The sequence below is a fragment of the Lissotriton vulgaris genome, chromosome 11, assembly GCF_964263255.1.
Source record: "Lissotriton vulgaris chromosome 11, aLisVul1.2, whole genome shotgun sequence".
Taxonomy (NCBI): Eukaryota; Metazoa; Chordata; class Amphibia; order Caudata; family Salamandridae; genus Lissotriton; species Lissotriton vulgaris.
In genome coordinates this window covers 499939355-499965078 of record NC_141699.1, presented here as the reverse complement: position 1 = coordinate 499965078, position 25724 = coordinate 499939355, and positions in this window count along the sequence as shown.

Genomic DNA, 25724 nt, shown 5'->3' with positions numbered 1-25724 from the left:
CACCGGCTTGTTATAGTGTAACTGCATGGTCCTTGCTATGCCTGACTACATGACTGGCATCAACTGGTGAACCTCTATCAGGGACATTATTTGAATGTTGTGCCTAATAATAGGACTTACGGAATTGCTTAGTTTGGGCGATGAGGGTCTCACCCTCCCAGATGTGGCTTCAGGACTTGCATATGCTGTTTCTTGATTACTTCGGACATTTGCTCTCTGTATTAGATTACTATTTTAAGGTGGGGGGAGGTGGGGTGATTGCGGCTATTCATTGGATATTCTTTGTGTACCAGATATCCGCTCAGCACTGCTCTGCATAGGAAGATGCTACTATCCTGCTTAACAATAATATGTATACCAACTCGATTTTGTTGCATTGATGTACCATGCTTTCATGACTCAATAAAGGTTTTTGAAATTAAAAAAAAAAAATAAGTCCCTAGTACAGTGCACTTAGAGTGACAGATCCTGTAAATCATATGCTACTAGTGGGCCTTCAGCACTAATTGTGCCACCCACAGAAGTAGCCTTGAAAATGTAACTCAGACCTGCCACTGCAGGGTCTGCACGCAGTTTGTAATTGCCATGTCGACCTGGTAAGTGCACTCACTTGCCAGGACCTAATCTTCCCTTTTCTCAGTGGCTGCCTCTATGTCCTGACAGCACCGCAGAGGGCACTGTCCGCATCTCACACCCCAAACCTGGCCTCACCAATGAGGATGACTGATGCCGCCACCAACCAGCCGCTGCTTGCACCATGACCTGTGGGCACCACACTCCGCACCGCCTTGCTTCACTTTGCCATCTTGGTCTCACCAACGCCATCTGCTGCTGACTTCGACACCCGTGATTGCATTGTGGCTCGGGGCACCGCTAATAAGTTTCACAATGCACCCCCTTGTCCCCCAAAGTCATCTGGGCCGACCGATGCCAGCTCCTGCTAACCGGCTCTGTTGTTTGCAATGCAACCTGCCAGCACCACATCAAGCACCGCCTCACCCTGCACCTTAAGCCTTGGTCTCACTAATATCGTCTGGACGATTGTCACAGAGCCCCTGCCTGCACTGCATCTTGAGTGCACTGCACCTTGCAACATTTCCATTTTGCAACGCGACTGCAATGGTTGCCAAGACTGTCTCGCACCATCGAACCTGCCTCAATAAGAAAGGTACTGTTCATGAGTCTGTCCTCGCTTTTGACTAGTTAGACTCAGTTGTTTTCAGCATCGCCCCGGATAGAGCTACTGACTCATAAGAACTGTCTTTTAGAGATATTTCTACAATTTTGAGGATATCTTGCAAAGTACAGTATGTTGGATTCTTATTATTTTGGTCTTTTTTTGAATATATACAAATCTTTGATATTTTCTAAACTGGTGTGGTGTTATTTTGTAGTGTTTACACTGTATTACTGTTGGGTATTTGAAAATGATTTACCCACTGCCTCTGAGATAAGCCTGACTGCTCGTGCCAAGCTAGCAAGGGGGTGAGCAGGGGTTATTTTAGGAGTGTAACTCTATTACCCTGACTAGGAAGAAGGGTCACTACTTGGACAAAGGTGTAAACAATTGCCAACCAGAAACACTTATTTCTAACAGTCACAGATATTCTTTTGTTACTGTGCAGTTCATAAGTTACAATCGTAATGTAGCACAGTGACCTATAAGCTCTCAGCAAAGAGCTGCTTACAAACTGCACGGTACAAGTCAATAACTTATGTTTTTTCCCAGTCTTTCATTATCCTGATGCTGTTAAAAAGGTTTAATTGGGTGGGAATACATTTTTATTATTAAAGTCAATTCTAACCACTGTATTGCGTACTGAATCCTGATTTTGTGCATCCCACAGACCAAGTGCTCTTTAAAAAGCCTAAAAGTATGAACCAAATGTGAATCCTACACATTGTAGTCCTCTCTGTCTTATGTAACATTTTCTATATACTGCTTTCATTACAAGACCGGAGGCTACATTATGCATTTACCTTTAATGCAGACCCAAGCAGCCGCCTACAGCACAATATAACCTTTCCAATTAGTACAAAGGCAACAGCTAACGGTCATGAGGCAACAACAGACAGCCTCTTTTAAATGTTGCTCCTAAGCAGATACGTTCAACCTTAAACTTTCCTTTATTTATCTGTTTTAATATTTTTTGATATCTGTATCTAAAGTGTGCTTATGGTGTGGTTTTGCCTCCCCCCTGATACCTTCACACCCCCCTCCCACTACCAATCTCCAATGTTAGGAGATTTACCTTCCTATTTCCCCCTGTACGCCTGCGATTCTGAAGATTTTTTTTATTTCGTGCCTGAAATTGTGTGTATGTAAAGAGTATGCCGCGTAGTGCCTCTCTGTCGCCTTCGGTCGCCTCCGGCCGAATTTTATTACTCGCGCTGTATACATTGTAACATATGCCTACTGACACGTTGTACACTCGTTCTTTGCGGGGTAGGTTTTGGCGATAACCATCGTTATTTAATACCTTTGCGAGGTGACTCCTTTCCTCGAGCTGCTTTCCTTCATCTCTCGGCATCGGAAAGCATTAGAGGAATGTCTGTTGGCAATGGCGACGATGCGTCATCCTGTTGCTAGGGGCATTTCTCTTCTCCTCCGGCTCTCGCTATTGGAAACTGAGACTGGAGGAGGGTTGTCATAGCAACCCTTTCAACTCTGCGCTCGAGCTCAGCGCTTCCTTTGCTCTTGTGGCAGTTTACTCGAGTCTGAGCCCGTTCACTGGATTTTGACTCTGGCATTAAATATTGCCGTAATCAAGCAAATTTATGTATTAAACAGGCTTACTCGCCCTAATCAAATTGAGTATATATATTTTTTAACACTGCTTACTCGCTGTTCAATTTTTAGCTTTAAAATTAACCTCTGTCTTAGCGACAAGTGCCCTTAAAGCTTAGCCCTTGACACACCTTTTTTATCCATAGTATGTCCAGCTCAGACTCAGATGAGGCTTCCACCCCTACACCAAATCTGGACAATGATTCATTCAAAAAAATCCTCCATCTAGACATGAAGTCTTGTATGATGGAGAGCTTTTCACATATTATGGCTTCAAAACGTCCTTCTCAAGATGATGAGACAACGCAGATTACACGCAATCTATCTGGCTCTGGAGGTAAGAGATTGAAGAAGAGCAAACAGAGTGATTTGGGCATGGGAGGTCTTAGCACCTCATTAAATAAAGGAGGTCCTAGCACCTCATGGAGTGATGGAGGTCTTTGCACCTCGAATCGCATGGGTGTCCGTGGCGGCACAAAAATTATAGGTGTCCTAAGCGACACACATGTAATAAATGCTCATTATGGCTCTGATGATGGTGAATCAGAAAATTCTGAATTTATAGACGAATGTCTTAGATCTCAACAAGGAGGACCAAGATTTCGGAGATGCATTTGAAGATGCACCATCCTCCTCAAAGGACGTGATTTGCAACCCCTTAGGTGAAGAAATGGTTTCACCTCAGAACCTGAAACACCCTCGGAGCTCAGAGTGGTGTCCTTGAGAACATGTTGCGACGTTTGGTAAAAAATGGATTAGATATCCCTTAGAAAAGGAAACACGCAATATTTTAAGGGCAGAATGTTCTAGACCCTCTGTTGGCGATGAAACTGTTACGCCCCTAATCTCGACCCTGACTTGATTAAATTCCTTTTTAAACTAGGGCGTGACGGTAGAAAGGGTATGGAGAAATCTTTTAAAAGTTGCCAGGATCATCTACTCGACGTCCTTGGTCCTCTCATAAGAATCCTCGACTCTGCCGAAGAGAGCCATACACAGGGCACCCATCTCGATACAGAGCTGATAAGAGGTTGGAGCCAGGGGGCCGTTATACTCTTTGGGAATGCCAATGCGAGTATCAACGCCGAGAGAGGCAGAGCCGTCCTTACTCGGATCAACCCAAACTCAGCAATCTCGCTGATAAAGAACCCTCTAAGAACTAAGAAGGACTTCTCTTTGGAGAAGATCTAATAAAACCACTAGGGAAATACGTTTCGACATTTATTGCCCTCGACAGAGAGCAACGAAACATGCGCAAGGTCTTTAACACCAGCAATATTCCGGCCGATACAACCAGAGGGCCAATTTCAGAGAACGTGGGACTGGCAGAGGCTACTAACAATACCAACAATACCACAACACACAGTTCTATCCTCAAAGGGGTAGAGTACAACGTAGCAGGTGATTCAGATCACGCAGAACAAACAATCAAAGCAAGCCCTCAGGTGAGTTTTTCCCCTCTAACTTCCGCCTTAAAGGTGGGCGGCAGGCTAAAATACTTCCTAAAAAATTGGAAACCCATTACTCAGGACAGCTGGGTACTAAACACAGTAAAAGGCTTTACAATAGACTTTGAACACTCACCCACCTAGAAGTGATTCCCAAAGGGTATTCTCCTTTCTCGAGATCAACAGAGTATCATAGAAGAAGAAATCTTATCAATGATTCAGAAAGGTGCAATTTTGGAGGTTCCTATGGAACTACTGGGCTTCGTAAGCATCCTCTTTCTGGTCGAAAAGAAGGAGAAAGGTTGGAGGCAAGCCATGAACCTGCGAGAACTGAACAGATTCCTTACATACAGACACTTCAAAATGGAAGGAATTCACCTTCTCAGAGACTTGCTTCTAGAAGGAGATTGGCTAGTCAAACTAGACCTCAAAGACGCCTATTTTACCATTCCTATGGCAGAAACTCATTAACACTTCCTCCAGTTTCTTTGGAAAGGTCACCTGTACCAGTTTCAGGCGCTTCCATTTGGTCTCTCTTCCGTACCCTGGTGCTTCACCAAGGTCATGAGAGACGTCGTCTCTTACCTAAGGTCAAGGGGCATTCGTCTGATCATCTAGCTGGACCATATTCTCATTATTGGGCAAGATTACGCACTTCTAATCCAAGATCTGAACTTTACGATGAATCTCCTAGAGTCTAGGTTTCATTATAAACAAGGAAAAATCATGCCTGATCCCCTTAAGATCTCTAGAATGCCTGGGATTCAGAGTCGACACAGTCCGTTGCCTCCTCCTCCTTCCTTCAGAGAAAATATCGAACATAAAAAAGCAAATAAAACACGCTTTCAAACGTCAAACCCTCTCCCTCAGGGACTTGGCAAGGCTCCTAGGCCTCCTTTTATCTTCCATACAAGCCATTTTTCCCGGTCCTCTCAATTATCGAGCTCTTCAGAGAAACAAAGCAAGAGCTCTGAGATCCGGACTTTGGTATGGAGATCAAATCTCTCTAGACCAAGATTCTTGTTCAGAATTGAGTTGGTGGCTACACAACCTGGAGGCATGGAATGGGAAAGCTATTTTTGGCTCAACCCCAGAATTCGTCTTGGAGTCGGATGCCAGCCTACATGACTGGGGTGCCTGTCTTCTGGGTCAGAACACGGGAGGACTTTGGTCTCCGGAAGAATCTCTCCACCACATACATTTCCTAGAATTGACAGACGGGCTCTATGCAATCATGAGCTTCAGACATTTCCTTCAAGAAAGGTCTGTCCTTTTAAAGGTGGACAACATGTCAGCGGTAGCCTATATCAACCGCCTAGGAGGCAAAAAATCTGCGGACCTCTCAGATCTAGCAAGGAAGCTCTGGATATTTTGTCTGAAGCACAAGATTGCTCTCAAAGCGGAATATCTTCCTGGAGCAGTGAACACCTCTGCAGACTGGAACTCGAGATTCCTCATAGATTTCAGCGATTGGAAGCTGAATCCTTCCGTTTTGAAAACCCTGACCCAAATTTGGGGTCCTCTGGAGGTGGACCTCTTTGTGAGCAGACTCACCTCCCAGCTCAAAAATTATTTCATCTGGATACCCGACCCGGGTGCTCTGGCGTTCAATGCCTTCCTTCAATCCTGGAAAGATATCTGAGGATATGCTTTTCCCCCTTACACAATGATTCAGAGGGTCCTTCAGAAAGCGGAACTAGATCAGTTTCTCCTCCTTTTGATAACCCCCTTCTGACCTTCCCAGGCGTGGTTCCCTACCATTCTGGAATTGACTTGCAGTACTCCCTTCTTGATTCCTTCCCTAGAGAGTCTTCTCACAGATGTAGACGACCAAATACATCCTCTAGTTCTCAACAGGAGTTTATCCCTTATTGCCTGGAGAGTGTCAGGAGATCTAACAAAATCTCAGGCATTTCGGAAACGGCTTCAACTCTCCTCCTGGAGTCTTGGGCACCAGGCACACATTACAGATACAACAGAATCTGGAAACTTAGGGTACGTTGGTGCTTGGAAAGGGACCTGGATCCCTTTGAGGCCCCTATTGTGGACATAACCAATTTCCTTGTTGAACAATTTGAAAGGGGACTTAGTTATAGATCCATCAACTGTTTTAGATCTGCGATTTCTGCCGGTCATACTCTTGTCAATGGCAAGACTGTAGGTAAAAATGTCATCATCTGTAGAGTTATGAAAAGTATATGTCTTAAGAAACGTCCTAAAGCTAGATATGAAACGCATTGGGATGTTAATTTGATTCTTGATCTCTTTAATAATTGGTCGTCCAACTCTCTCCTTAACAGGAAGAATCTTTCTATTAAACTAGCTACTCTTTTATGCCTGGTTTCTTGCATAAGATCTTCGGATATCAGGCCTCTGGTTATTGCCTATCGTTCCTACAATATGTTTGGTGTTAAATTCGACATCCATAAAAGAACTAAAAGTATGTCTGAGTCCATATTTTTTCCTCGTTTTGAACTTTGTCCCAACCTTTGCGTTGTTGAATGCATGAAAGAATATGATCTTAGAATGTCTGAACTCCGTCCTCTAGGTGTTGATCAATTGCTTAGCTCCTTTGTTAAACCACACAAAGGAATTAGTTCCTCTTCTATCGCTAGATGGATTAAGTCTGCTATGAGCTTAGCTGGTATTGACTTCAGTAAATTTCAAGCTCACTCCCTTAGAGGTGCTATGGCCCATAAATCCCTTTGGTCGCTGGTAAGTTAGATGACATCCTTAAAGCTGCTGACTGGTCTAATGCCAGTACCTTCGCTCGTCACTATTGTAAACCTATTCAACACATGTCCGATACTGTTTTAGGGAGCTACCAACATGCATAATGTAGCCTCCGGTCTTGGAATTAAATTACGATTCTCATATTAACATGACTAGAGAATCTGGATTTCATTAAAGACTCAGAGGCTGACATTATCCCTCCCTCCTGGCTCTGGTGGCATTCCAATTAATTTTGTTATCTTATACAAATTATTGTAGTGCTTTATGATCTCTATGGCATGTTTTATGATCCTTTTGAATTTATATATTTGAATTTATGACATGTTTGAATTTTTTATATATGTTGATACTTGGACTAATTTCCTTCTCTTTTCGGATAACCCCTGATTGTGGTCCCTGATTGCGACTTTTTCCTTCGTTGGATTTTCCTGCATGAATCTCCTGCTTCTCCCATTCGAGTTATGAAGAATGCTTTTGGGATTTTGACTTAGCTTATTAAGAACTTATCTTTGTTCATTTAAAAGAGGCTGTCTGTTGTTGACCCATGGCCTTTAGCTGTTGCCTTTGTTCTGATTGGAACGTTTATATTGTGATTTATGCGGCTGCTTGGGTCTGCATTAAAGGTAAATGCATAATGTCAGCCTCTGAGACTTTAATGAAATCCAGATTCTCTAGTCATGTTAAAATGAGAATCGCAATTTACACATATGATTCATTATCTCTATATGTGTGTGATGCAAAGTGCTCTGAAATCCTAAAATGGTATGAGGAATGCTATAAAACAAATGAAATGCATGTGACAGAGGGGCTATGGAGAGATGAGAGGCACTGTGATAATAAGGGAATCATTGAAGAACGCCCAACAAAGATTGTCGTATCCTTGTACATAGTAAGTATGGGGGGATTTTGCGAATAAGCAGTCCACAAATTCACGCAAAATCGCAAAAAAATCTGTGAATTCGCGGATTTTCCCACGAAATCGCAGATTTTTTTTCAATATGGCCGAGATACCCGCCACCCCCTCTCAACACAATCCCCAAAGGAGGGAAACCGGAAACAGTTCTTGAGTTTTTGGAAGTGGGATGGAGTGACCATCCCGGCCGTATTTATTAAAACAAAATTAAAACATTAAACGTTTCATGTTATGTACAATTTCATTACCATATTGCGATGTTTGGCTAACCTTAACAGATTCTCTAATACAGAGGTTCTCCTAGCCGAACTAGCATCCTACAAAACATTTCTTGACATATTGAAATTGTACAACCTAACGTTTAAGGGCCAACGGCAAGGTCATAACCGGTGTCAAGATCCCTAACCAGACTTACCCCTCCCACTTGGGCTGGGCGACAGCACGGAGGCGTACCTCAAGTGCAACTATTACCAATTTCCCTTGACTTGACGGGGGCACCTAAAGACTCGACGCCAGTTAAAGGTCGTTCGAATACTCGTGTGAGGTATCTAGAAGGTACCGTAGACCTTATCCCAACCCCACACAACTTACCGCATCTGCCGTCGCAGATGTCACTGGCCCCGGGAAATTCCCCAGGAGGGGGCTGTAACCCCTCCTACAAAGGAAGGGGCCTTGACCGCCTTTCCTTTACTTCCGGCGACCCATCCTTAGAAGGGACCGCCTCCCCATTGAGGGGCCAATGGCCACCTCTCCCGAGCGCTCCCATCCGTGTTGGGTGACGCCCACTCATAGGGATCTACTAATTAGTGCTCACCGATCATGACCTTACCGCCTACCAAATAAATACGACAGTGCTAACTAAAACTCAGAATACATTGGCCACTATGACCGAAAGGGCATGCATAAAAATTCAACACTAAATCTGAATCTCTTTAATGGTAAAACGTACTCAAACAGACCATTCTTTATTAACTCAATATCAACATGATACTCCAACCTGGAAACGAGAACACAAGCAAAATTAATCAACTTTATTACAAACAACTGGCTGTCTTCAGGGGCTGGTGGGTGGGTCAAAATTGGCTCTTCGTTCTGTCCCGAGCTCACGTGCAGCGAGGAGGTGCAGCTTCAGAGCACAAGAACAAGAGGCTGTCTTCTGGTCTTGCGTCCCTTTTTATCCGTCTTCAGGGCGGGCGTATACCCGCCCCTGCCTGCCCCGAGGGCGTGGCTGGCTGCGTCAGTGTCTAGGCCAGCCCACTCTAGGGCGGGAACAGGCGCGCCCCGGCTACGCCGCTTCGGGCATACCAGCCGAGACGCGCCTCCCGCCCAAAAATGGCTTCCCGGGGGGATCGAGGCACTCAGCCATACGTTCGGGGGGACCAAGTTGGTCGCCCCTTTCCATATGGCCGAGATACCCGCCACCCCCTCTCAACACAATCCCCAAAGGAGGGAAACCGGAAACAGTTCTTGAGTTTTTGGAAGTGGGATGGAGTGACCATCCCGGCCGTATTTATTAAAACAAAATTAAAACATTAAACGTTTCATGTTATGTACAATTTCATTACCATATTGCGATGTTTGGCTAACCTTAACAGATTCTCTAATACAGAGGTTCTCCTAGCCGAACTAGCATCCTACAAAACATTTCTTGACATATTGAAATTGTACAACCTAACGTTTAAGGGCCAACGGCAAGGTCATAACCGGTGTCAAGATCCCTAACCAGACTTACCCCTCCCACTTGGGCTGGGCGACAGCACGGAGGCGTACCTCAAGTGCAACTATTACCAATTTCCCTTGACTTGACGGGGGCACCTAAAGACTCGACGCCAGTTAAAGGTCGTTCGAATACTCGTGTGAGGTATCTAGAAGGTACCGTAGACCTTATCCCAACCCCACACAACTTACCGCATCTGCCGTCGCAGATGTCACTGGCCCCGGGAAATTCCCCAGGAGGGGGCTGTAACCCCTCCTACAAAGGAAGGGGCCTTGACCGCCTTTCCTTTACTTCCGGCGACCCATCCTTAGAAGGGACCGCCTCCCCATTGAGGGGCCAATGGCCACCTCTCCCGAGCGCTCCCATCCGTGTTGGGTGACGCCCACTCATAGGGATCTACTAATTAGTGCTCACCGATCATGACCTTACCGCCTACCAAATAAATACGACAGTGCTAACTAAAACTCAGAATACATTGGCCACTATGACCGAAAGGGCATGCATAAAAATTCAACACTAAATCTGAATCTCTTTAATGGTAAAACGTACTCAAACAGACCATTCTTTATTAACTCAATATCAACATGATACTCCAACCTGGAAACGAGAACACAAGCAAAATTAATCAACTTTATTACAAACAACTGGCTGTCTTCAGGGGCTGGTGGGTGGGTCAAAATTGGCTCTTCGTTCTGTCCCGAGCTCACGTGCAGCGAGGAGGTGCAGCTTCAGAGCACAAGAACAAGAGGCTGTCTTCTGGTCTTGCGTCCCTTTTTATCCGTCTTCAGGGCGGGCGTATACCCGCCCCTGCCTGCCCCGAGGGCGTGGCTGGCTGCGTCAGTGTCTAGGCCAGCCCACTCTAGGGCGGGAACAGGCGCGCCCCGGCTACGCCGCTTCGGGCATACCAGCCGAGACGCGCCTCCCGCCCAAAAATGGCTTCCCGGGGGGATCGAGGCACTCAGCCATACGTTCGGGGGGACCAAGTTGGTCGCCCCTTTCCATTTGCACCATACTTAACAGGAGTACTTTCTACTGGCTAATCAGTAAGTGCTACCTCGTTGGGTAAATGTAGCCTGCTTTTTCTACACTACAGCTGCGTAAAGGTCCATAAGAGTGGCAAGTCACCACGTGCCATAGGTCACATGCCTCTTGTTTATAAAGGGTCAGAGTCCGATCAGAGCAGCAGATTAGGAGAAATCAGTAAGTGCTACCTCGTTGGGTATATCTATCCTGCTTTTTCTACACTACAGCTGTGTAAAGGCCCAGAAGAGTGGCAAGTCACCACGTGTGTCTGTGACTTTGCCACCGCGCCCATAGGTGCTAAGGTCCCTCGAGTGAGCTTTCCATCACAGTGGGTGAAAGGGCGGGAAGAGGTTGCATACCCTAGTGTGTGTGGGGCCGTGCTTCTGTGCGAGTTCACATGCCTCTTGTTTATAAAGGGTCAGAGTCCGATCAGAGCAGCAGATTAGGAGAAAGTAGTAAGTGCTACCTCATTAGGTAAATCTATCCTGCTTTTCCTACACAACAGCTGCGTAAAAGCCCTGAAGAGTGGCAAGTCACCTCGTGTGTCTGTGACTTTGCCACCACACCCATAGGCGCCGAGGTCCCTTGAGTGAGCAGTCCATCACAGTGGGGGAAAGGGCGGGAAGAGGTTGCATAGCCTAGTGTGTGTGGGGCCGGGATTCTGTGCGAGTTTACATGCCTTCCGTTTATATAGGGTCAGAGACCGAAGTACAGGGGGATTGCGCTCGAGAAACTCGTGGATGCCTAGACCCCGTCACGGATTACAGCTAATTGTAGACGGTAGATCTGGGGAGAAAGCACACCTGCCTAGCATTGACCATGCTCACTAGATTTTTGGGCTGATAATAATGTATTACTGAATTTGAGCTTCAACTCGGGCTGCTTTATTTATCTGTAAGTGCTTCCTGCTGAGGTTTAATTTTAGTGACAGGAGCCTCGTTGCCTAATTGTAACTATTCTCTGACCCTTCTTCGAGGGTCAGAGCAGGGTCAGAGAATAGTTGCAAGTATGAAACGAGGCGCCCCTCAGGAAGAACTTACAGGGTTACAGCAGGTGCCCAAGTTGAAGTTCATTTCTTTGTAACAATTTTGTAAATGGTGAAAAAGAAATTAGCTTCAACTTGGGCACCTGCTTTAACCCTGTAAGTGCTTCCTGAGCAAAATTTGTCCCGCTCGCGGATTCGCGGATTTTGCCGCGATTTTGCACGATTCACGGATCGCAAAATTGCAGAAAATCCGCAAAATCCGTGAGCGAAACGAATTTTACGCCCAGGCTTAGTGCATAGTAAGGTCATCATGTACTTTTTTACTATTCTTTAAAAAATAAAACAATTCAATATATAATGATACATGTATTGTAGAATGTACCATTGGTTCCTAAATTTTCTTTGGGGGAGAGTCTCCCAAAGCCCCCTTTGTAGTGGTCGGGCTCACTCACTGCAATAGTTGTGCACTATATGGGGACAGGTCTGAAAACATTTGCCAGGACTGCTTTGGGTTTCCAGTCTGGCCCTGGCAGGAGCAAGAGCCTCGCACTGCCAAATAAAACCAACCTTTTAAAAGTTAGTCACAGAGATGCAGCACCAACCTTCCCATTAAAATTTTTAGTTTTTTGCTAATTCTTTCAATATAAAACACTAAAATCCTTACTAATTCAAGTATTTGTTTTGTGTACACGCGTTTATTTTTTCGAATTACTGTTTTAATGTTTGAAATTGAAATCGTACAAATTGCTTGCCAGTGGTGACTCAATAGGGGCCCTCAGTAGTCAAAAGTTTGGGAACCACATTTTTTGTTAAAGATATTTTTATTGAGAGTACAGGAAGGAAGAAATAATAGAAGAGAGAAAAGATAGGAACATACGAAATGCAATAAGAGCCCTCGCAGGAGCTAACCTCACATGGCCAAAAAGCAGTATCATTGTTGAAGATTTGTACAACGCGGCAGCCCTAGGCAGGATAAGTCTCAAAGTCTGCCAGCCAACAGCGTTGTGCCCAACGAGGAACCCTGGAGGGGCATCAATCCACATTGGCACCAGGCAAAAGCTGTCCGAGTCAGAGGCGTATTCGACCAGTTCAAGTTGCGCCTCCATGTGTCTTGGCCATGAGAAAGATGTTGCAGCGAGGTATAATGGAAAAACCCACCCCCCTTGAAACAAACAAACCAAACCCCCCCCCCCCAAAGGCTCCAGCCACCTACCAACCCCCCTTCCCCCAGGGGTGGCAGTCCTGCAGCAGGCATACACTCAAATATTCTTCACACCTGAAACAAATGTAGTGCACGTAAGGTGGGTGGACAGACCGCCGATGGCAAACCTCGAGAAAGAAAGCGGACTAGCGGGCCCCACCTGAAGGTGAAATTCTTAGAGTCACCTCTGAAAACATCAGCCATACGTTCCACACTCAACAGCTTCTACAACTTAGCAAACCAGAGGGAAAGTGCAGGGGCCTCCTTCTTCTTCCAAGCCGCAGCCAAGGTCAACTTGGCCGCACCTATGCAGAGCCAAAGGATTTGTTTATCTGCCTTGGTCTGATGCTCTAGAAGCGGGTCCCGAAGACCCAGGAGCACGAAGCCTATGGAGTCTGGAATCGGGTAACCCAACAGATCTTTAATATGAGACAGTATCTCCCCCCAATAGGGGCGTATGATAGGGCAGTCCCACCAGATATGGCGAAAATCCCCAAGGAAACCACAGCCTCGCCAACACCTATCCGACGCAGAGGGAAAAATCTTTTTCAATCGGGTCGGGTAAAGATACCAATCCAGCATTGTTTTCATATGGGCCTCCCGGAGATCAATAGAATGATTGAATTTGTGTAAATCGCACCAGAGGTGAGTCCACTCCTCGTCGGAGATATCTCGCCCTAAGTGCTCTTCCCACAGACCCATGTATCTAGGGCGAGGCGAGATAGCAGTAGTCAATAGAAGATCATAGAGGAATGAGATCACCCCCTTCATAGACGTTGCGCGGGTGATATAGGATTCAAAATCTGTGGGAGGCCTCGTCGCTGCATCCCGCACCTCCGGTGACAATGCCCAGTGAAGCAGTTGGGCATGCCGGTAACGCTCGGAAGGTAGCACCGCATAATCACGCATGCAATTATGGAAGGTGAGCGGCTCATACCCATGGAACAAGTGTGTGAGTGCGTGGCAACACCCCGCCCTCCACCCATCAAAGGGGCCCTCGACGTGAGGCGGCGGAAAGGCCGGGTTAAGTGGATAGGTGTGAAGGGGGATGGGAAGGAGGTCCACCTCTCGTCGCTAGAGACCGAGTCCCAGACCTTCAGAGTGGTACTCGTAGGAGTGCTAATGTAGGCGTTGCGAGGCCGATCCCCCTTTGCCTTCCAAACCAGGTCCCATAACGATCTTCCTGCCACACTCCTGTCCATATGTAACCAGTGCTTCTCCAACTCCATTTGGGTCCACTCGGCCAGCACTCGGAGTTGCGCCGCCTTATAATAGAGATGCATGTCCGGGAGGCCGACCCCACCCCTCCTCAGAGGCCGACGCAGCGTAAGAAAGGAAAGTCTAACGCGGCCTCCCTGCCAGATATAGCGCAGAATCATGGATTTAGGGCGCCTAAAAAAATCCCCCTCCAAAGTGATAGGGAGTGCTTGGAGCAGGTACAAGAGCTTGGGGAGCAGCGTCATCTTAATGGCATGTACGCGACCCATCCAAGAGATGAACATGGGCTTCCAACGATTAAGCTCGGTCTGTATCTGGGTCAGCAGGGGAGGGAAGTTGGCCGCATACAGGGTGGCAACAGATGAGGTCAGCCTGACCCCAAGATACTGTATGGAGGAGCTGGACCACGACAGGGGCGTGAGTGGTCGGATGCGGTCCACCTCAGCGGGCAGCAGCGTGAGATTGAGGATGTATGACTTGCCAGGATTGACCCGAAAATCCGCCACCGCTTCGAACTGAGAGAGCACTTCTTGCACCCGTGGGAGGGAGTTCCCTGGGTCCGCTAGTGACAATAGAACGTCGTCAGCAAAGAGGGATATTTTATGCTGCTCCCCCGAAAAGGGGAGACCAACGATATCCGGGTCCTCCCGTACCCTAAGGGCCAGAGGCTCGATGCTGAGCGCAAAGAGTAGGGGAGATAGGGGGCAGCCCTGCCTCGTACCCCGGGAGTGTGCAAAGAAGGGTGAAACATGGCCATTCACCATAACCCTCGAGCGTGAACCATGGTAGTTGGCCCGAAGCATATCGATAAATTTGGGTGAAAAACCAAAGGCCTTCAAGGTACTAAAGAGGAAGTTCCAGTCCACCCAGTCGAACGCCTTTTCAGCGTCAAGGCCCACCAAGTCCGCCGGGATCTTAAAGCGATTAGCCTTCTCGATCAGGTGAATCAGCCTTCTGGTGTTGTTGTGGGTCTGGCGACCTTTTATGAAGTCCGATTGGTCGGGGTGAATAAGAGTAGACATGAGGTCCTGGAGCCGGGCAGCCAAGATAGAGGAGTACAATTTAGCATCCACGTTTAAAAAGGCTATGGGCCGGCATGACTCACATTTAGAGGGATCCTTCCCGGCTTTGGGAATAATCGAAATCATTGCTTCCGCCATGGTGCCCGTAGTTTGGCCCGCCTCCCTCATGCCATTAAAAAGAGTCACCAAAAAATCCCCCAGCTCAGAAGCAAATGTTGGATAGAAAGGAGCCGTAAAGATATCTGGGACAGGCGCCTTGAGCGGTTTAAGGGACTTAATGGCGGTCAACACCTCCTCCCTAGTGAAGGGGGCCTCCAGAAGGTCATTCCATTCCTTGGAAACCTGCGGAAGTGGATAAGACCCTAAATATTCCTGCTGCTCTGCAGGCGCCAGGTGGTCTGCCGAGTATAGGGCGGCATAAAAGTCGCCGAAAAGCTCCGCCTTGACCGCGTCCCTATGTTCCATGGCGCCGGAGGGCGCCCGGATGCCACCCACATATTCCCTCTCACGCTTATCACGGAGCTGTCGAGCCAGATGTTTCCCCACTTTGTTGCCTTGAGCATAAGAAAGGCGCCATAAGCACAAGAGGGTATACTTCGCCCGATTATTATAGTGGGCCCTGAGTTTACCCCGCACCGCAGCAAGAGGGCGAAGAGTCTTTCGAAAAGGATTCTGTTCATGTGCAGTTTCAAGTGTCGCCAGCTCCGCCTCCAGCGCCTCCCTTTCCTCGTGCCTAAGCTTGTTCAGGGCGGAGTTCAACGCAATGCACGTGCCCCGTGTCGTCGCCTTAAAGGCGTCCATTGGGTGAAGACCGAGGTGTCCCCAGCTTTGTTGAACTCATAAAATTCGCCAATGGCTGCCCTAAGTTTTTTGCAGGATTCCTCATCACGTGTAATGGAGATAGGGAAGTACCATTTGCAGTGTGGGGACGTCTCTGGGGCCCAAGTCAAGCACGCTGCCAAAAGACTGTGATCTGATACAGAGAGCGGAAATATTCTACTGTCACGCAAGTCCCCCTGCAGAGACTGATGTAGAAAAATGTGATCGAGACGTGAATACGTGTGGTGAACATGGGAATAGAACGTGTAATCCCTAGTGTGGGGGTGGAGGGCGCGCCAGCCATCAATAAGACCTAGACTGTCCAAGACGTCGCGCAACTCAGGGGAGAAGAGGCCCTCCTCCGTCCTTTGTTGGTGTGAGCAATCAAGACTTTTGTCCCAAACCAAATAGAAATCCCCCGTTACTATCAATACTCCCTCCCCAAAGTCCCCCACCTCCCTCATGAAGGCCTCAAGGAACCCATTCTGGCCCGTGTTCGGTGCATAGATAACCACCCACGTGCAAAGCTTACCAAGGAGCATCCCCTTCACCATCAGCCATCTTCCCTCCCTGTCACCTCGCACCCCCATGGGTTGAAACTGAAGTGTAGAGCGGAACAGAAGTGCCACCCCCCGGTGCTTAGTAGTGGCAGAGGATTTGTAAATCAGTGGGTATTGCCTATGCTTAAGCCTGGATTCGTCTTTACGGGCCAAATGAGTTTCCTGTAGTCCCACCACATCAAAATGATGATCAAGAATGTATTTCCACACTTTATGACGCTTTTGAGGAGAATTAAGGCCTTTAACATTCCCGGAGCCCATCGTAACTGGCATCATTTAGTCAGTACCCTCCCCCCCGCTCCACATAGTGCCCCCCATAGTGCTAGAAGCAAACCAAACACACTCGCATTCATACCAAATCCCCTGCCGCCACCACTGAGCCCGTTCCAAAACAACCCTTCCCCAATCCAAAGGAGCCTCAAAACAATATACAAAAAAGAGAGATTCAGAACCAGAAAAAGAACAAAGAACAAAGAAAGTCGGACATGACCATAAGGGTCGGGGGTAGAAGACCCGGGTAATGCCCCCCTCGAGTTCAGGGTCCGGGTAACCCTCCAATGGAGCACGGTCCTTCAAAGTACCTGAGATGGTAGAGCCCCCCCGGCCCAACGGGCCGCTGTTGGGGGAGCCTAGGCTGCTGAAGAGCTGTCCACCCGGCTCGACTCAGTCACCAGGGCCACCGAAGCCAAAACCTCTCCCCTCTCACTTTGGCTCGCCGATGGAGTCGGACCCTCCGCCACACCATGTCGGCCCACTCTATGCCACGCTGGGGAGCGGGAACGGCGACGTCTTCTCGGGGAGGCGCTGGCGCCCGCCAACGCGGCTGCTTCCTCCATGCCCAGAAGTTCCTTGGCGGCTGCCAGAGATCTCACTTGCACTAGTCTGTTCTGCCATCTGAAAATGAGCCGAAAGGGGTGACCCCAGGAGTAGGACACCCCGTGCTCCCGCAGGAAAGCCGTGATCGGGCGGAAGTCCGTCGCTTTTGCAGTGTGGAAGCCGCCAGGTCTTGAAAAAGCTGAGGGTTGTGCCCTCGAAATTGCAAGTTGTTGGTGTCCCTTGCTTTCCGTAGGATTTTTTCTTTCAATTGAAAATCATGAACACAAACCAGAACGTCGGGCGGCGGCGAGCGCGTGCCGCGCGGCAGCCCAACCCGATGTACTCTGTCCATGCGAATCTCGGAGAGGTCGTCCTCCGCCAGAATTTGCAGAAACAGGGCCTCCACATACTCCCGCAAGTTCTCACCTTCTCCTTCCCAGGGTACCGCTCGGATCCGAATGTTATTACGGCGGGACCGGTTTTCCAAATCTTCGCAGTGAGCCTGAAGATCTAAGTTCTGCTCACGTAGCCGGAGCATGTCCTGTTGTAGTTGATGGACATCACCAGTGAGGCCCAGATCATGGTCCTCCAGGGTCGCCACCCGTTCTCCGATGCCGTCCACATCTCGACGGACCTCACGTAGATCGGAGGCCAGCTGCGACTTCAGTTCTGTGATGTCGTCCTTGATAGACGCAAAAAGTTGAATCAAAAAGGCCTTCGTGACTGGGCCCTCTCCGTCGTCCTTGGCCGGGGACTTGCTAGAGCCGGGGGGCGATCCGGATAGACCTTTCCCAGGACCGTCCTTCCTAGGCCTATTCATGCGATTCCTCGTCGCCATGATGAGGCGCCTCAGCCAGCCTCTGGGCTCTTCGCGACCTCCCGGAGCGTCCCGAGATATCAGGCTGCGCTCCATCACACCTTCCGCGGTCTCCGCGTCGTAGGCACCGGGAGGCCGAAGCAATCAGAAGGCAGCACTCGCCGTGTCTCTCAACGCCCGTTGAATCGCCCCCAAGGTATAGGGAGTTAGGGGCGAGTCAGCACCTCTTCTTCTCACAGTCTTCTGCGCTGTCCAGCAGCCGCTAGACAGGTCGGCGCCTCCTTGTCACCTCCGCTCAGGCGCCGTTAGCCAGTTGGATCACAGGGGCGCCGGGTGGGCTCGTGACAATCCCAGTCGGGGGGTCCCGCAGTGCAAGCGCTACACTACACAACTTGCTGAGGTCCAGAGTCCCCCCGTGCTAAGAGCCGATGCAAACCAGGCGAGGCTCTGTAGGCCGCACCAGCACTCGTGCGTCACCACTTCGACACCTCGGCTAAGTCCGCCGTTCCAGGTCGTAGCTCGACGGGAGAAGGCTCAAACGCATTCAGGGCACCTTAGTGACCCCAGGAAAGTCAATTCTGGAGCTGAAATCGCCCCAATTCAGCTACACAAGGCTATGAATGGCTCGGGGTGCCGGAGGAGCTCGCAGGCACGTCTTACTCCGTCGCCATCTTGGCCACGCCCCCGGGAACCACATTTTTAAACCCTATAATTAAACGTGCATTTGAAAGGGAAAAGGCAGCGGGCAGATTTACAACAAAGTAACGCAGCACGGTGCAACAAGTCATTTTGCTGTGCCGTGCTGCGTTAGTTTGGAAAGCACAGAGATGTGACATATTTAAAAGAATATGTCGCATCTCTGTGCTTACCCTGCGCTGGCGCACAAACTGCAGCCATGCACCGGCGCAGGCACCCTTGCACCATGGTGCAAGGATGCCTGCATCGTGGGGAGATTGTATCTTCATGCACAAAAACAATCACAAGATGCTTTTTCTTCTTTCAATGCGTGTTGTAGAATGCAGCACGCATTGAAAGAGGAAAAAAACTGGAGAAATGAAACTCTTTCTCCTCGTTGCACCTCGCTACGCCACCTCTAGGGTGGCGTAGCATTCACACGCATCTCTAGATTGACGATTTCTGGTAAAACAACACCCATGGAACGCCCCTTCCACGCACAGTGCTGCCTGTGAAGGGGCCATATTTACGAGGAGAGGAAAAGTCATGCAGGGAGGCTTTTCCTCTCCGTGTAAATATGGAAGAGCCCCCTGTGCCACCAGTAGGTCACAAAAAGTGACGTAGGGGTGGCGCAGGGGGCTTGTAAATCTGCCCCAGAGTATTTTAAACTCTAAACATGATGGGAACCTACTACAGCAGAGAAATTAGGCTCCACACGCTTGTATTTATCTGTGAACAGAACAGCAAACAATGCCGCCGGTTTGCCAATATTAATATCATGTCCTCTGGTAATGCCACGGTGTTTGCTTTCGCCAAACTAATAACATTTACCCGGACTTTTCTTGACATTTAAAACAGTGTCCAAACAAGTCTCCTTCACGATTCCTAGGCAAACAGTTCCAATCTTGCGTTGTCTTGTGTAGTACGGTGCTGCCACCTACTGCTTTTCAGAGGTGTACCATTTGACACTCGAAATCTATTTTTGGCTAAGTCAAGTCGACTGGTGATTGTCACCATGATATTTGTCTAGATGAGGTAATATTCATATTTGATACTTTCATGGGCTTTAATATGTAAATGTATCCTCATGAGAAAAATCCTGTGCCAACTGCATTCTTGTAGAAATGAGTTTATAACCCATTGGCAATGCGCTGGCTGTTCTGTAAAGCTGTATAATATTTTGGGTGAACGTGTTTTAGTACTGTTACAAAAGTGTCACTGACGGTTTGTTTGACCGTAAATGTGCCGATGGTGGTATGCATGGAGGTAGAGTCGGTGGACGCACAATATATGATACTTGTCATCAGTGCTTAATGTGTAAATAAATAAGTGCCCGGGATCAAGGTATTTCACTACCAACTGGCTCTACCATCGCTGCTACATGCCAGTTGCTACCTTCTAAGCAGTACACGCCTATAAATGTAACAGTATGGACAAGTCTAGGCCATCCGAAGCTTGAAGAATGGGTAGCCACGCAGGAATTAATATTGTAAATGCGTAGGAATGCAACATCAAACATTCAATGCCGGTGAAAGGAAAGATTGATACAGGTTTGTGATCCGAAATGTGTATGTATTTTTAGTAAGGAAAAATTACGGTGCGTATGTACAGTTAGACATACAGATACAATGCAATTATTAGGAGGTGCTCTCCTACTGCTCCATCTTGTGGATCCGAAAAATAAACAAAAAAAGGTAAATGTAGGGTCTCTGTGGCTAATTACCTGTTTGTCAAGTCAACTTCAGCAGGACCCATGATGTGCTCGGCTGAAAGGCGTGCGTTGCTTCAGCTGGGTGGGGGCGGGGGGGGGGGGGGCTGGGGGGGGGGGGGGGGGCCGTGGGGCGTTGGCCTGGCTCCAGGCCTTACCCTATGGCCATTCGCCACTGCCCACAGCCAAATGCAGTTTCCGGCAGAGAGTAGGACGCTGACATATGGCTCTAAAATTTCACTTTACATTAATAAAAATTACAGAAAGTCACTGAAAAAAAACTAAGATTTAAGCGGAGTTATATTAAAAAAAATTGAAATGCAACTAAATCTATCGGTAAAAACGAAGGTTAAAGTGGAGTTAAGCATAGGTGTCTAATTACCAACATGTGTTATCTCTGTATGTGTGTGAATATATATACACACAAACAAAGGTTAAAGTGGCATTATAGTTAGGTAAAAATGTCAGGTTTAAATGAAAAATGTTAAATTAAAACAACACTGAAATTCAACAGTGATAGTTATTTTCGGTCATAAGCAGAGCACAGAGAGGACGTAAGTTTAGTCACTTGACATAACTTTATGCAAAGTAAGAAAGTTTTACCAAACCTAACTATAACATTGCTTTAACCTTTGTTTATTTTCACTGAATTTCTAGGTGTTTGTAAATGTAAAGTAATATTTTATTACCAGTCTTAATGCCCACTCCACGTCGAACACAGCCTTTGGCCGTTTGCTGCATTGAGTTGGACATATGGCCTGCTCTGTGCTCAGGCCCTGCATCCAACCCTCTACAAGTAGCCAACTCCCTGCCGGGCATGGCCTGTATCCTGTGGCCAGGCCCTGTGCCCAACCCTCCTGATGGCATCCATTCCCCCATACTAGTCAATGGAAGTCCGACCGAACAGTGATCGGAATCATCGATGGGACTCTCCGAACCTGAGTCAGTCGAAAACGATTCTGACAAGGAGTCCATCGGAATGCTTTCCGACAGGAGCGCAACACAGGCCCCTGCAGCCCCCGCGGTGCGGGGGCCCTAAGCTCCAGGGGGCCCCCTCAACACTAAACTCTGGACAAAGGCTGATAGAGCCCGGTGGGGGGCCCCTCTTCACGCCATGCAGGGAGGCCCCCTCAATCTTCTTTACGCCAGTGCTTTCCGACCGACCTCGTATTGAGGCCTTTGGTTGTAAAGCCTGCAGATTTGTCTCTAATACTTCAGATTATTCCAGCTCAGGTGGAAAAAGAAGAGCGATCCTCAATCGGTTCATGTATATCGGTAGTAACATCTTTCCACTATGTAAGTGTATTTTGGAACCTAAGAGAGCAATTAAGAAAGTGGATTTCACCTACCCTGTGGCGCGCCACTTTATTGAACATCAGGAGTGTGAAATGTCTAAACTAACCTTCTGCGCTATAGACAAAATTCCAGTAAATGTGAGAAGAGGAAATAAAGTAGCAGAGCTTAGATTCCTGTAATCCAAGTACATCTTGTAGTTCAGTTCTAAGACTCCTGAAGGACTCAATAAAGATTAGGAAATGGAAATATATGTAGGAAAGGTCTTACCAAGGGGTATAAATTCGAACACTCTGGCTCAAGCTCTTCGAGAAGTGAGATGCTATTGATAATCATTTCCACATTTGAACAACTAGGGTCTCCCCAGGTTATTTTATTACCTGTAGACAGCTATATACAATTAATCAGTAATTGGTATATGCAAATAACCTTGGTTCAATATGGCGTTAAGAAAAGTATATTTTTAAATTCTCTTCATTCATTTATTTATTGAGCAAGAGACTCTTAGTTCATTTAACGTAAAACGATTAGTACTTTATGACATAGCTAAAAGATTTGATGTAATATTGGGGCACTTGTCCATAATAGTTAGGTGAGATGAATTTAAAAACTTAAAAAAGTTATATATAAAAACTTACAAACATTTAAATGTTAGGATATTACTGTGTTGTCTTGTTTTCATTTCAATGTATGCATAGTTTTCCTGCACTGACCTCAGGCTATGTACGTGAGCAGGGCTGATGCTTCAGGCAAGACACGTCATTAGTTTGGTCACTCAGTGGACATCCTGAATGCACACTACCTTTCTTCCGACAAGACTACTAATTCTTGGGCTGGATGGATGGATGATTTTCCATTACAGGAGTGCCTACGCATTATGGGCATCATTTATGAGGAACTCACGCAGTACATAGCAGCAAGTCACCTTGCTGCACGACAGGGAAAGGCTAGAAATGTGCTGTATTTAAGGCAATATGGCGCATACCTGCCCTTTCCCTTGCACTGGCACCCTTTGGGCAGCCTAGGTCCAACGCAGGGACCCTTGCACCATAGTGAAAGGGTGTCTGTGTTGCATGCAGGATTGTTTTTGTGCAGGAAGGCACACTATGAGAAGTTGGCCTGGTATATAATGCTCACTAGTTCTAGTGATCACTTTGTACCATGCCAAGCAACCCTTATGATGATGGTTGTAATTCAACCTTGTAGACCAGTTATCCTAGTGGTAACGTGGACAAAGCAGTCTTAGGCTAAACTCTGAAAGGCATGTGAAGCCAGCTGTTATACCACACACAACCCCCTTGAATACCAAATGAAAGGGACACCACACAGATATATATTGAAAATATATATTGATTTATTAACTATAAAATCCCCTGGACTCTTTATGAGCACAGAAGCACAAGCGCTAAATCACAAGACAGTTTAAAATACACAAAAGTTGCACAATATGGATGAGCCCTAGGGGCCACCTAAACCATATACTAAGAAAGTGGTATAAGAGATACCTAGAGGAAAGTGAAGAGGCCTAGGGCCTTGGGAATCGCTGGAGCTATTCGAGACTGGCAATGACTAAGTCGGGAAAGGCCCACGTGACTCGGTTCGCATTATTCAAAGTGCACGCACTTCTCAATACAAAGTCTATGGTGCGTAAAAAGCACAAAGTTAGAAAGTTAGGAACCTTCCGAGTGACCTATGGAGCTGAAACTTAAAACACAGGCCCTTGGGATGTGTACCAGTGCAGGAGCACCGGCGGAGCTGAGTTACCTCACCCACAGGAAGCGGGTGCACAGGGTCGAAGTTGTGTCGGGTTTCGTCACGCTGGTCGATGGTGCTTGGAGCTGAAGATGCTGCAGGCGGCTCGATGAGAAGAGTTCCGGTGGATCCAAGGGTGGATCTGAAGATGTGAAGACCTGAAAGCAGAGGGGACAATGTTCAAAGTCACTAGCCAGTGACTACCGTGGAACCAGATTGGAACCAGGCGATGTCGGGTGCAAACAGGCGTTGTCAAGTAGCTTCTTTCTGCAGCCACGTGGATACCCGGGGTCGAGGACGTCCAGGAGTCGGTCACGAGCTGTCCCACGTAGGCTTCTCGCTGTTGGCGGTGTCGGCGACCTGATCGGAGCAAACAGGCCTTGGCAAATGCAAGCCACGCAGAAGTTGAAAGATGCTGTTCACTCGGACCAGCAAGGTCAGAGCGGGTGCTCCTTTTCACAGGAGCTTGGGTAGGTCTGGAGCAACCAGACCTGCTGTGTAAATCTTCGGGTTCGTCACCAAGATGGCCGCTGACCACGTGGCTAGTGGCCGGGATGGCGCGTCGAGTGGCACAATGCAAAAGGGCCCCACGCAGATCGTGGAGATGCTGGAGGGCTGATCTTCGGTGCAAGGGCTGCTCGGTGGTGGGGGTTCTCAATCCCCAAAGCACAACGTCGAGGATGCCTCAGAAGCTGCGCAGTCAGCTTTTCGAGTGTCTTTCAAGAGGTCCGGTCCCACGTCACTCGGTGCCTCCACGGGTCACTTCTTCGCAGGGACTGTGGATCGGGCTCGGAGAGGTCTGGGAGTCTGGTTCTTGTCGGGCTCTGGGCTCGGTCTCCGGCGGGAGGCGGCGGCAAAGCAGACGTCGAGTTGCTGGTTGGTACCTGTGTTCACAGGGTGGCCACTCCTAGGCCACAAGGGAGATTCTCTTCAGTCTTCTGTGCAGCAGAATGTCGAAGTCCAGTCTTCTTCTTGTTTAAAGTTGATTTCAGGATGATCTGCTGTGCAATGGCACTGCTCCCTCTCTTATTCCAATCTGAGGGGTGGATCTCCTGCTAGGTCCCTCCCCTATGGGTGGGACCAGGAAGGGGGGTGGTTACACCCCCTTTCCTTTGTCCAGCTCCTCGCCAGGACTGGGGCTGGAAAGCCCCAGAACCGGCTTGGGCTGGCTTATGCACAGGGACACCTTGTGTGCCCCAGGCATGTCTCAATCTATTCAGCCCTGTCCTACCCAATACACAAAACCCTGTCTGGGGTGGTGCTCGCACCTCCCCAGGCAGGAAACCCTTTGTCCAGGCCCTCCTCGCTGGAAGGACTCCCAGCAGCAGGAGGTCAGACATGTGTCTGTGGTGGCAGCATCCATTTTGTGATGCTGAGGCTCTGTTTAACTTTAACCGGGGTTAAGGCTACACACATGTCGTGTCCCTCTAGAAGGGTGGAATGCTATCCCCGTCACCAGAACTGGCGAGGGGATAGTATTCCAATTCGTATGACACCTTACTCGACATGTTTTGATAAAGCCAAACCAAAGATAGCATTTAACCGCGAGGATTATAATGCACTTAAGAGTATATGGTATGGCAATATCCCGGAACAGCTTAGGGAGTTGTTCCCGACAGCTGCAGACAGGCTCAGCTCATGCTAGAGCACCATCTCACATATTTCCAAGCACTCTGCCTCCAGGATTGATGAGGCCTTCCATAGGAGTGGCTGATAGGAACATATGTGTCCAGTTTAGGGTTAGGCACAGACATACTGTACCTAAGTAAGAGGTGGTTACACCGACTTACCCCAGCTGAGTGATCAGCCAGTTGTGTCAAATATGGAGGCCAGGCCAGGGGTGGCACAATACGTGCTGCAGCCCCTGGTAGGCCTTGGATACACCTATGCCCTGGGCACCTAGGGTGCACTATTACAGGGGCTCATAAGGTGAACCAGTTCCAATTCGTAATGCACCTAGAGTGCATTGGCAGTAATTTAGAGAGAGAACAGCAGGCTGTGGGTCTGATTAGCAGGCCCACAGCCACATTAAGTCAGAAACCAGTGAAGCAAAAAGCAAAAATTTGGGGTGACCATAGGATAGCAGACCCTACTCTCCTACATAACCCCCCCCCAAATGCAGGGACATTAGACTAACCTTGACCAGTTGTGTCTTCATGTTCTAAGTGGAAGTACCTGGAGAGACCATCTGCGTTGCCACGGTCAGTCCCTGGGCGGTGCTCCACTGTAAAGTCCA